General features: G+C 44.2%; 1 protein-coding gene across 1 annotated transcript in view; it reads right to left on the bottom strand.

Moving 5' to 3' along the window:
* The window catches only part of FANCG (FA complementation group G), a 1,917,581-nt gene that overhangs the window by 1,776,139 nt on the left and 128,038 nt on the right, over positions 1 to 13,404 (bottom strand). The gene's annotated exons all lie outside the window — the stretch shown is intronic.

Here is a 13,404-nt window from a genome sequence, read left to right as displayed (position 1 = left end):
AGTACAGCAGTGGCAAACCCTGCTCGGGATCTGGAATATAGAGGCAAATTATAATGCTTGGCAAATGTATGCACGGAGGTCCAAGTAGCCGCCTCAATAATGTCTTTGGTTGCCACTCCTCGTAAGAAGGCTGTGGTAGTGGCTGTTGCCCTTGTAGAATGAGGTCTTATGTTCTGTGGAATTGGTTTTCCATGGAAGGAGTAACAGAATCGTATGCAATTTCCTATCCATTTGGAGATTGTCTGTTTGGAAATAGCTTTTCCTTCCCTTCCTGTTGCATAGGCTACAAAAGTTGGTCAGTCTTTCTGCTACTTTTTGTTCTGTCCAAGTAGTAGCGTAGCTGTCTATGTACATCCAAGGTATGCAGTATTCTTTCCCTCTGTTTTGTGGGTTGGGAAAGAAGGTAGGTAGGTGGATTGCCTGGTTTAAAGACACTCTGGATACCACCTTAGGCATAAATGTAGGATTAGTCCTCATGGACACTCTATCTTGGTGGAAGATTAGGAAGGGTTGCACTGCCATTAAGGCCTGTAGTTCTGAAACCCTCCTTGCTGAAGTAATTGCCAGTAGGAAAGCAGTTTTCCATGACAGGTGTTGTAGGTCTGCTGTTGCTGCTGGTTCAAAGGGTGATAGTGTCAACTTTTCTAGCACAAAGTTTAAGTCCCAAGCTGGTAATGGTGGTTTCCTTGGAGGTTTTACATCCTTGATTCCTCTGAGGAACTGCCTGAGCAAAGGGTGCGAAAAAACAGGTGGATCAAAGCTGTATTCTGCTGAAATAGCTGATGCATGTATCTTGATGGAGGAGTAGGACAGGCCTGAATGAAGAAGTTCGGCCAGATACTCCAGAATGTTAGGCATATCTATGTTTGACACATCTTTTCCTCTTTCAATACTCCAAATGACAAACCTTTTCCATTTTCCAGCATAGTTCCTTCTTGTTGAAGGTCTGCGTGCTTCAAGAATAACGTCTTTAACTCTTTGGGAAAGTTCTGGATTAGCTGCTGCTATGTGATGTTCCATGCAGTCAGTTGCAACGTTTTTAGGTTTGGATGTATGATGCTGTAGTTGTTCTGAGTTAACATCAAAGGCATCAGGGTATTGGCCACATATTGTTCGAGACATGCTCCTCAGCAGTGGGTACCAGTGTTGTCTTGGCCAGTTTGGAGCTATCAGGATTATCCTTGGACGTTCTTCCTTGATTTTTAGTAGTACTTTGTGTATCAAGGGAAGAGGTGGGAATGCATATGCTGTTAGGCCTTTCCAGCTGAAGGAGAGCGAATCCACTTTCCATGCTAGTGGGTGGAATGTCCTTGTGCAGAATGTTTTGAGCCAGTGATTGAGAGGTGATGCGAATAGATCTATCTGAGGCAGGCCCCATTACTTTGAGATGGTCTTGAAGATGTCCGGGTGCAGCTTCCATTCGTGGGCATCCGATGTGGTTCTGCTTAATATGTCTGCTAGAGTATTTTCTTTTCCCGGTACAAATATTGCCTGTAACTGGATGTTGTAGCTGAGTGCCAGGGTCCACAGCTCCAAAGTCATTCTGCATAGGGGGTATGAATGAGTGCCTCCCTGTTTGTTGATGTACCGCATGACTGTGGTGTTGTCTGTCCTTATCATCAACTGGCCCTCTTTGAGAAATGGTCTGAACTTTTGGATTGCCCGTTTTACTGCCAGCATTTCTTTTAGGTTGATGTGCAGGTGAAGTTGATCCTGTGTCCACAATCCTTGCACGCATTTGTCCAGCATGTGGGCCCCCCATCCTAGGTCTGAAGCGTCTGTTGTGATGGTCTGGCTTGCTTGACATCTGCGAAAGGGTAGGCCTGGGTTTGACTGGCATGCCTGAGCCCACCATAGGAACTCCTGTTTTAAGCATGGAATTAGTGGGATTTCTGTTTCTAGGCTGTGTCTGTGTTGGGACCATAAATTCTTTAGGTACCACTGTAGTTTTCTCATATGTAGTCTGGCAAATGGGACCAAGATTATGCATGATGCCATGAAGCCCAAGGCCTGCAGTACTTTTCTTGCTGTTAACTTGTTCAGTTTTGTTAGTGCCAAGAAGTAAAGAGGGAGTTCTTTTGTTTTTCTGTAGTTAGGAATGCCATTTGTTTTACTGTGTCCAATTCGCCCAAGAATGTCCTTGTTTGGGATGGTATCAGCCTTGACTTTTGTAAATTGACTGTGTATCCCAGTGCTTGTAGCAAGTAAATGACCCTTTGTAAATCTGTTGTCAGCTTGCTTTTGTTGTCCCCTTGTAGCAGGCAGTCGTCCAGGTATGGGTAAATTTGAATTCCCTGTAGTCTGCAATGGGCGATTACTGATGCCAGGCATTTTGTGAATACTCTGGGCGCAGTAGATAAGCCAAAGGGCAATGCTGAGAATTGATAGTGCTCTGATCCTGCAAGAAATCTGAGATATCTTCTGCAGATTTGTCGAATGGGGACGTGCAGGTATGCCTCCTTGAGATCTAGAGTTACCAGCCAACACTCCTTGCCCAGCATGGGAAGAAGTTGCTGTAGGGTCAGCATTTTGAATTTTGGGACAATGATGTATGTATTTAAGGTGGACAGGTCGAGAATTGGTCTCCAACTTTTTTCCTTTCTTGGAACTAGGAATAGTCTGGAGTAGAACCCCTTTCCTTGCTCTGCTGTTGGCACTCTTTCCACAGCTCTCATGTTTGCTAACTCCATTATCTGTTGTAGAGCCTCTGTTTTTTGATTTGGAGGTAGATTTGGCATTCCTCTTTTGACTGGTAAAGTGTGGAAGTGGAACCGGTAACCTTGATATATGGTTTGTAAAATCCACTTGTCTTTTGTTATGTAGTGCCAGTTCTTTGAAAATAAGGTTAACTTTCCGCCTAGAGGAGCTGCTATTTGTTCCCTGGTAGGCGGATTTAGGGTTAAGTCACTGTGGTTGTGTTGATGTAGTGGCAGTGGTTGTGTCTGTGCCTCTGTTGTTACCTTGCCACTGTCGTCCTCTGTAGGCACCTCCTCTGGATTGGTTTCTGCCTCTGGAACGTCTATTCCTGCCCTTTGAGATCTTGTGGAGTCAGGAAAGGACCAATTTTGGCAGGCCAGTTCCTGCTAAACCTTGGGGTTGAACCTGCAAGAAATCTTTAACCGTTTGAACAGATTTTGCCTTTTCTTCCATTTTCTTCATAACCTGCTGGGCAGGTGTACCAAACAAACTTGTCTTATCCATAGGAGCATCTAGCAACTTAGCTTTAACATGATCCGGTAAAGCTTGCTCCTTTAGCCATGCATGCCTTCTTATCACTGTGCCAGTCATGGCTGATCTAAATGAAGCCTCCAGTGCATCATAGCCACATTTTAAGGAATGGTTACTAACCTGTTGTATGTTATTTACCATTTCTAATACATATTTCTTATCAAGAGATTCATCAGTGGTTAGCTTTTTAGTTAACTGATCAAGCATAAACTCTTGGTATTGTATCATGTGAAACTGACAGTTTAAAGCTCTAGCTGAGAGAGTAGCTGAAGTGTAGACCTTCTTACCCCATCTGTCTAATGACCTTGCTTCCCTTTCAGAAGGAATAGGGTTTTTAGCTATGGTCGCGGCTACTGCCTTGGGACTCTGGGATATAGTTTGGGTCTGCAAGTGGGCCTTGTAAAGGTGGTGATGAGTATCTGGCACCCTGTAAAATCTGTCTGGTTTGGCAGGGGCTGGGGTAAAGAATCTGGAGCGGAGCAGACATCATTGAAAGCATCATCCACCACAGAGAGAACAGGAGGTATAGCTAAGGGCCTGTGCTGTGGAAGGTGCAGAAAGGTCCTAAGTCTTTTCTGGAGTCTGAAAATCCTGTTGCTGCCATTGGAACTGCTCTCGCATGGCATGTAAGGTTTCCCCAAAGGAGAATTCTTCTGGTGGGGAAGCAGCTGGAATGGATTCTTCAGCATCAGAATCTTCAAAATTGGAGAAAGGAGCCTCTGGCTGGTCAGTTATGTCTGATTCATCAGCAGAATCATCAGAGGACACTGGCTCAGGGGCTCTGCCCTAGGTCTCTTCTCTGGGGCCTGAGAGGCCCTGTCTGGGTGAGATTGAGATCCTCTAATTAATGAAATTAAATCTTCTGCCAAAGTAAGCATTTGAGAACTAGTAGAGGGCCTGGTTGTGGGGGGTTTAACAGGCACTGTTTTAGTAGTCTTGGCTGCTTTAGCGCTGGCGAAGGCCTTAATGGACATGGCTGCTGGAGGCCTAGCAGCACCACGTGCTGGGGTAGAGACATCCAAGGGAATGGTGTCTGATAAGTCAGTGGCAACCACCGTAGTGGATAAAATTTCTGAGGCCGATTCAAGAGTGGTAGCAGGGGCCTCAGTTGTAGAGATAGATTCAGCTGTACTTTGATCAGTTTTCGGTTTCGCCGAAACCGAGACACTCATGATTTGCTTAACCATGGTTTTGGTGAAACCGCGGACCGCGAGTGTCGGTCTTTATCTTTGCGTTTTGGCGGATTGGGTAGTCGGAGGATCCGGCGGCATAATGTACGCAAAACAGAACCGAAAAACTGTTCTGCAAACTCCGACCGACGCCTAAGCGTTCGTCGGTTGAAAGAAGCACAGGCCGAACAGGCTGCTACGTCGTGGGCTGGGCCTAAACAAGGCAGACAATAAGAGTGGAAATCTTTATGAGGTATTTGTTTCCCACAGGTTAAACAATTATTAACTTTTTCTGACATCGGCTGAGGCAAGAAAGAGTCCCCAACGGGGTACTTAGCTTTAGAAGTCTTCGAAGTAGTATTCGGTAGAAGTAATCTCTGGATCCGACCGACCGGCACTTGTGAACAGCTTCTGCTTTGGGCGCCACGCGGCAAGAAAGACTGAGGAAAATGGCGTCGGCTGATGCCTTTATACCCGAAGACCAACAGAGATGACGTCGGGTGAAGTGCGACATCAGCCGAAGCCGGACCCGGACTTTGGAATCCGGCCGACTGAAGGGCTGCCTGACGACAGGACAACCCAGTTGTTATGACTGCAGATGCATCCATGAAGGACATCAGAGCAGCTGTGTGATTAAACTATCAGGTAGTGGGGTATAAAAAGTGATAGTGGTAAGGTAGCTGGGTATGTTGTGAAAGCAGACGGTATTTGCATGTTTAGACTAACCTAGGGGTAGTGTATATCTCTATAAACAAGCTGAAATTCATTACTAAAGCTACTGTGCACTTCAAAGTCTTCGTAGATGAATTTCATATTGTACATATGCATAGAAAGCAGCTTTGTTTTTGGTGCTTGCTTTGTATGAAAGCAGAGGTGGGCACTGGTGGCTTGTAAAGATCAGATGCAGCTCTTGTGTACTTCACTGTTGTAAATAGCTTCCCTATTCCTCAAAGGATTCTGTCAAGTCTGCCCTGAATGATGTTCATCGTGTTATACTGCTGCAGTCATCACACCTGGGTTATCCTGTCGTCAGGCGGTCCCGCAGTAGGCCGAATCCCAAAGCCTTGGTCCAGCGTCGGTTGTCGTCACTTCTTCCCTGACGTCAGTGCGACAGGGATATAAAAGAGGCAGCCGACGCAATTTTCTTCAGTCTTTCTTGCTGCGCGGTGCCCGAAGCAGAAGCAGTTCGCAAGTGCCGGTCGGCCAGCTCCTGAGATTTTCGAATTGAATTTCAGCCCAAAGTCTTCTCTAAAGCTAAGTACCCCGTTGGAGAAACTTTTCTTGCCTCAGACCAATGTCAAAGTTAATAATTGCATTTCTTGTGGGAAGCAAATACCTCATAAGGATTTTCATTCTTATTGTATTCCTTGCCTAGGCCCAGACCACGACGTCTCTGGTTGTCGGTTTTGTGCTAGGTTCAACAAACGTACAATTAAGCGTCGGGCAGATTTCGCCCAGCACTATTTTGGCAGAAAATTTAACTATAGCATGCCATCGGAGCAACCGACATCAGCAATGTTTAAAAAACGCAAGGATAAGGACAGACAGCCAAGGCCAAGAACAGTTACCAAGGCCTCAGCCAGGCCTGATGCCGGTTCTCCGGTTTTCAGCGAGGCACCTACGCAGCCCCCGACTACCGCTGATTCAGAAATTCTGACGGCCTCCCAGACCGAAGCAGCTGGGCCTCAGGAACCGGTTCCACCTCACCCCTCGGATTCCAGCCCTGACGGTGATCCGGAAATTTTGGATAGGCCTTCGGTTTCTGAAGGTGTCTTCAAACCGACAACTATCTCTACTAAGTCTTATGCTAAAGCTCCCTTGAAAGTTAGAAAGCCGAGTACATCCCCCCCCACCCACAGGCCCCTATGCCTAAAAAACAGATGCTTAAGATGGCTGAGGATTTAATTACCCTTATCAGGGGATCCCAACCCCAACCTGACAAAAGGCCTAGACTTGAGGAAGATTATCCTTCCTCTGACCAAGCATCCATTTCCTCAGGCAACTCTGAGGACCAGGATTACTCCTTCCCTCCTTATGAAGACTCAGATGCTGAAGAGTCCATTCCCTCTGTCTCCCCCCCTGAAGACTACTCTTTTGGGGAAACTTTACACACCTTGAGGGAACACTTCCACTGGGAAGGCCAAGATTACTCTGACTCTAAGAAAAGACTCCGTGAGTTTCTTCTTCTTCCACAGCATAGACCCCTAGCAATTCCTCCAGTTTTAGGCATGTTGGATGATGTTTACTCCGAATCTAGTCTAAACCCAGATTCCTTACCTCCAGCACCAGCTAAACCAGACAGATACTACCGAGTTCCTGATACTCATAAGTTTCTATATAAAAGTCTTACTGCAGACCCAGAAACCATTTCCCAGGGTCCCAAAGGGGTTAAGGCCTCTACTGCTAAGAATCCACTTCCTTCTGAAAGAGATTCCAGAGCATTAGAAAGATGGGGAAAGAAAGTGTATACGTCTGCCACTTTGGCCATGAGGGCCTTAAACTGCCAATTCCACATGCTAAAATACCAACAGTACTTGATTACACAGTTAAAACAGAAAATGATCCCTCAGACAGATCAACCTGATTTCAAAGATATGCAGGATTTGCTGGATGCAGCAGAACAGGTGGGAAAGCATACCTTACAGTGTGGTTTTGATTCACTGGAAGCCTCATGTAGAGCAGCTGCCACAGGGTCTGTAATACGTAGGCATGCTTGGCTTAAAGAACAAGCCTTACCAGAACATGTCAAAGCAAAGTTATTGGATGCTCCATTGCAGAAAGATGTGTTATTTGGTGTCAAAGCAGAGGAAGTTTTAAAGAAAATGGAAGAAAAGGCAAAATCTATGCAAACAGTTAAAGATTTCTTACAGGTACAACCCTCCTCGTTTCAGCAGAAACTGGCCATCAAAAAACTGGTCCTTTCCTGCATCAGACAGACCCCAAAGAGGTAGGTACAGAAGCCCAAGGGGCAGAGGCCAGCCACAAGGTTCTTTCAGGCCTAGACAATGGCAAACAACATCTCAAAGAGGGGGAGACAAAAGATCTCAACCCTTCATGAAACAAACACAATGACTTCCCTCTTCGCCTGCCAAGCAAAACTGCCCTGGCAGCACCTTTGGGAGGAAAACTGGCTTTATTTCCACAAAATTGGCACATCATAACAAAGGACAAATGGGTTCTGGATATCATTACCCGAGGCTACAGATTTCATTTCCACACTTTACCACGGATGAGAGGCATGCCAAATCTGCCTCCAAACCAATGGGCAGAGGCACAAGCGCAAATTTCGACTCTCATGGATATGAAAGCAATTCAAAAGGTACCTACAAAAGAGCAAGGTCAAGGTTTTTACTCAAGACTATTTCTAGTCCCAAGAAAGGACAAACCCTGGAGGCCCATCTTAGACCTCTCAATTCTAAACACATACCTGGAGGTACCCAAATTAAAAATGCTCACACTTCAGCAGCTTCTTCCCATACTGGGCAAAGAGTCTTGGCTGGTAAAGTTGGACCTCAAAGAGGCATACCTGCATGTCCCTATCAGACAAGATTGCAGAAGATACCTCAGATTCCTGGCAGGTACAACGCATTATCAATTCTCTGCATTGCCCTTTGGCTTATCTACTGCGCCCAGAGTATTTACGAAATGCCTGGCATCAGTAATTGCATATTGCAGACAACAAGGAATACAAATTTACCCATATCTGGATGACTGCCTGATCCAAGCGGACAGCAAGGACATTCTATTACAGCATCTGGCATTTGTAATAAAGCTGCTCAGTTGCCTAGAGTACACAGTAAACAAAAAGAAGTCAAAGCTAATACCCTCGCAACAAATAATATTCCTGGGTGCCAACATAAAAACAATGACCTAGATGGCTTTTCTCACGCCAGACAAACAACAATTGACTCAATACTTCAAAAAGATGGCAACTTTTACCCAATTCACTGCAAGGAAAATCCTGCAGGTATTGGGGTTCATGGCATCTTGCATTCAACTACTCCCATATGCAAAGCTGCATATGAGGAAATGACAATGGTACCTGAAAAGTGTATGTTCTCAACACAGACACAGCCTCGAATCAAGTATACCTATCATTCCATGCCTTCAAAAACAGTTCCTATGGTGGGCTCAAGCATGTCAAATAAACAAGGGTCTTCCTTTCGTCTTACCTCCAGCAAACCAAACTATGACAACAGATTCTTCAGACTACGCCTGGGGAGCACACATGGCAGGACAGTGCATACAGGGCAAATGCTCTGCAAAACAAATGCATCTTCACATCAACCAAAAGGAGATGCTAGCTGTGCAAAATGCTCTGACAGCCTTCAAGGACCTCATGCATCCAGGACAACTACTAATAAGGACAGACAACACCACAGTGATGTGGTACATAAACAAACAGGGAGGAACACACTCCTACCCTTTACGCAGACAGACAATGACCTCGTGGAACACAGCATTGACTTACCAAGTACAACTGCAAGCACAATTCCTGCCAGGAAAGGAAAACATATTGGCAGACGAATTAAGCAGAAATATGGCAGATCCTTATGAGTGGAGACTACACCCACAAGTATTTCCAATAATAACTCAAAGGTGGGGATGTCCAGACATAGATCTATTTGCCTCCCCCAACAATTGCCAACTACAGAAATTTTGCACAAGGACTTATCACTCCCTAGCCTGGAAAGTGGACGCACTATCATTCAGTTGGACAGCATTGACAGTCTATGCCTTCCCACCACTACCTCTATTGACCAAGGTATTATTGAAAGTCAGATCAGAGAGACCACAAATGATCCTCATTGCTCCGGACTGGCCACGCCAGCACTGGTACCCATTACTAAGGAACTTGACTCACAGCCCTCCATGGATCTTGCCTCAATTCCCACTACTGCTGACTCAGAAAAATTCTCTGATACTTCACAGCCAGCTCAGAACTTTAAATTTAGCTGCATGGAGAATACCTTGAACTATCAATCAACACTTCTCTCAAAGGACGTCCAGAATGTCATTTTGGAGGCCAGAAGGCCCAGCACCAGAAAAACTTACTCAGACAAATGGAAAAGATTTTGTGCATGGAACCAGGCTAAAGGCCAAAATCCTTGGATACCTAACATTCCTCAAATACTGCAATACTTAACTGAGATGCTACACCAAGGCCTTTCATTTTCATCCATTAAGACCCATGCTTCAGTCATTTCAGCTCAATATAATACGGATCCTCCTATTTTCTCACACCCTTTACTACGGCAGTTTCTCAGAGGGGCTAAGAATATAAGGCCCCCCAGAAAACCCCCAACGCCAGCTTGGGACCTGAACTTCATTTTAGAAAAATGAACTCTGCCTCCTTTCGAACCAGCATTCTCAGCAGAACTACAATACTTGTCTTGGAAAACAGCTTTGTTGCTGGCTATTACCTCAGCACGCAGGGTCTCAGAACTACAGGCACTTATGGCAGTGGGACCTTTCATCATTTTCCATAAGGACAGGGTCTCTTTACAAACTAACCCTACCTTTATGCCAAAAGTAGTATCCAGTGTGGCTTTGAATCAGACCATTCATTTACCCACCTTTTATCCGAACCCCCAGAATAAAGGAGAGAGACTCCTTCACTCTTTGGACATTCACAGACAGCTACGTTACTATTTAGATAAGACAAAGACCTTCAGATAAACTGACCAACTCTTTGTATCCTATGCTTAAGGTTCACAAGGAAAGGCTATTTCAAACAGACCATTGGATAGCACATTGTATCCGCTTTTGCTACTCACACCATGGGAAAGCAGTGCCTGTTAATATTGGGTCCCATTCTACCAGGGCTACAGCAACCTCAGCAGCTTTTCTCAGGGGGGTTCCAACCAAGGACATTCTGGAGGCAGCTACTTGGAGTTCAGTGCACACCTTTACCAAGCACTACCACCTTCCTTTATACTCAAAAACCAGAGCTGGTTTTGCCACTGCAGTACTGCAGGGCATCCTAGCTTCGCCTAACCCAGTTTAGTACCAGCCACCCATCCATAGCTTTGGGATTCAACCCAAGTGTGATGACTGCAGCAGTATAACACGATGAACATAGTACAGTTTTGTACCTACCATAAATGTAGATGTTCGAGTGTATATACTGCTGCAGTCCAGGTTACCCTCCCACCATCCCCTCTACATACCAGGGTGTTAGTTATAGCTCCATGTTCATCAATCAATTGGATACATGTCTATATGGTGTATTTGTTAACAGCTAGTACCATTTTTTATCTATTAAGGTATTTTTGCATATCCTTCATAGTTGGCGACACCTGACATCTGGGGCAAGAAAAACTGAAGAAAATGGCGTTGGCTGCCTCTTTTATACCCCTGTCGCACTAACGTCAGGGAAGAAGCGACAACCGACGCCGGACCAAGGCTTTGGGATCCGGCCGACTGCGGGACCGCCTGACGACAGGATAACCCAAGTGTGATGACTGCAGCAGTATATACACTCGAATATCTACATTTATGGTAGGTACAAAACTGTACCTTGTGAGGGGCTGTGCCCCACCCCACCACCAATATAAACAAACATCCTTTGGGTCCGTACCACCATTTGTGGAGAAGAAAAAACAATACTGTGGGTATGGAGAGCCAAGTTAGAGAGTCTGCTGTGTTGCTTGCACAGAGCTTCCCCTGGTCACCAGAAGAAACTGTAGTCCTGAGGGGAATCATATGATTGATATGAAACTGTTGCTGATAAATTACAATTTAACAATCAAAAGTAGGTTACTTTGAGTGATTGCTTCTGATTCTTTCTTTTATTTATGCAACTCATTGTATTTTTGTAACAAATATTCTTCTTCTCACAGTTACTGAAGCTAGACTGTAATGAAATTGTCTTCAGTTAGGGATTTTGAACTAGTTTAACTGTTGTGGTAGCACTGCATTTAAGGGTCTCTTCTACTGTGTTTTTACATTAGGAGGACTGGGTTTATTCATCTTGTGACAGGAGGTGTTTGCCTGGGCTATCTGACTTGGGAAACACATACAAGGGATCACAGTGTAGTAGTTTTATTGGCCAGAGGGCTAATTAGATAGTTTTCTGCTTCTTCTGTGCTGCTATAAATTCAGCATATTTGTATAGATCTGGTCACCATACAGCAGTAGTTAGCAGTACCCTGTACATGTACAGTATCAAACACCTAGAAAGCAAATTTTCCCTACAGAACAGTCCATAAAACTGCAACCTGTAAAACAATAAATATAGAGCAAATACTTTGTGAACAAACAAGCTTACAGCAGCTAGTTAAGCATAGAGTGGCAATATCTAAAGATTTAGTAGAACTCAGTTTTGTGCAAACATTAAAGTTATTATAATTTAGTACAGTTTATCATGATCTGCTCCAATAAAGCATCCTTATTACTCTGCACCAACAAAGCACCCTTAACAGCCTTGTAACTCCAATACACCACCCCTTGTACCTCACCAATCAAAGAACTGAAGAGCATAGATATGCAATTTCCTAACTTCTATGTAGTCAGCTCGATGGATTATAGGCATCTTTAGACAATAAAGACAATTTTTGTTTGCCGACAACCACTTAATCCTTAAACGGACACAGTATGCAAGAGGTGTAGTTATACAACATCAGTGGATGCTAAACTCTCGCACACAAGTATAAATTACATTGTTGAAACCATGCACACAACACAGACACTAATGTATACTGAGGCACTTAAAGAAATCTTACTAAATAACAAAGCTCTCCTAAACAACCCAGTGGCACTCAAACACCACCTAACACCATATATACAGTCACACTCAATGGATCCTAAACACTAAGCCTCTAAATCAAAGAAACATACTTCCCAGGACTCTCATCATAGGGGGCTCCATTTTAAGACTTACTGATGCCTCTCTAACCAGGCTGAGAAAAAGATAACTGTCAGTTGCTTATCTAGATCCAGGATCTGTCAAATCACACAGAAACTCACACACACAAGTCATTGCACCACAGGTACCAGTAGGATTCAGTCATAATCCAAGTATATGTAAATAACCAGAAACATACCTCCCTGGACTATATGAAGAGAGAGAAACAATACGAAACTCTCAGACTATGCCCCTCAGGCTGGTATGAGTCTAGCAATGAGCAGCACAGTGCCATCACTGAGGATGATGATGTCACAATATGAGCAAAAGATGACTGACTTTATCAAATGGCTGTCTTTCTGGTGCTATTTTAAGGAAATCCAACATTTATCAGCTTGAGAGGACATGGTTAACAGACCACATTGCTTTGACATTTTTGGTCTACACCTGTCCCCCGCTAGGCTTTTGAACACTGGTTGAAAAACTCCATAATGTCTTTTTTAGGTAATGCCAAATTGGCAAACCTACCAACATTGCAAAATCAACTCAGTTGGGTTTATAGAAGAACAGTGTCAGTGGTACAACAGGTAGTCCATTTGCCTCTGATGCAAAAGGCTGTGGGTATTATTCCCACAACAGGTATATCGGTGACAGACACTGTAGTGCAGCATAAAGGGGGTGCTGCACTCCTGAGTGTGCCATCTTTCAGATGAGACATTAAACCAAGGTCTCAAGATTCCAATGCCCTAGCCAAATGTTTCCTAGCAGTATAAATAGCACCTCAGATTTCCCCTGAAATGAGGCTTCTAGCCTAGTGACAGTAATCCAGTTAACAATTCAATAAATAAATTAAAATGTAAATAATAATAATAATAATAATATAAATAAATTAAGATATAAAACAAAACTAAGCCTCAAGGTGTTACTGCTCAATGACAGGTGCCTAAATGAAAAACTACACTCCTTCCAGGCCTTCTTCACACTCAAAAATATAGACATCTGTGCAGTTACCAAGACATGGTTTAAAGCAGCAGAGTATAGCCTGCGGAGTGCAAGGTTTCGGGTCTTCCACATTTATTAGACCAGTAGCTGTACGGATAGGCTAAAGATGGAGATCTTGGTAAACTCCGACCATAATGCAATCTCCTTATAAATTGAAAT

This window comes from Protopterus annectens, chromosome 1.part1, assembly GCF_019279795.1.
Source record: "Protopterus annectens isolate FY-2018-M chromosome 1.part1, PAN1.0, whole genome shotgun sequence".
NCBI lineage: Eukaryota > Metazoa > Chordata > Ceratodontiformes > Protopteridae > Protopterus > Protopterus annectens.
This window is presented reverse-complemented; position numbering and strand designations above follow the sequence as displayed.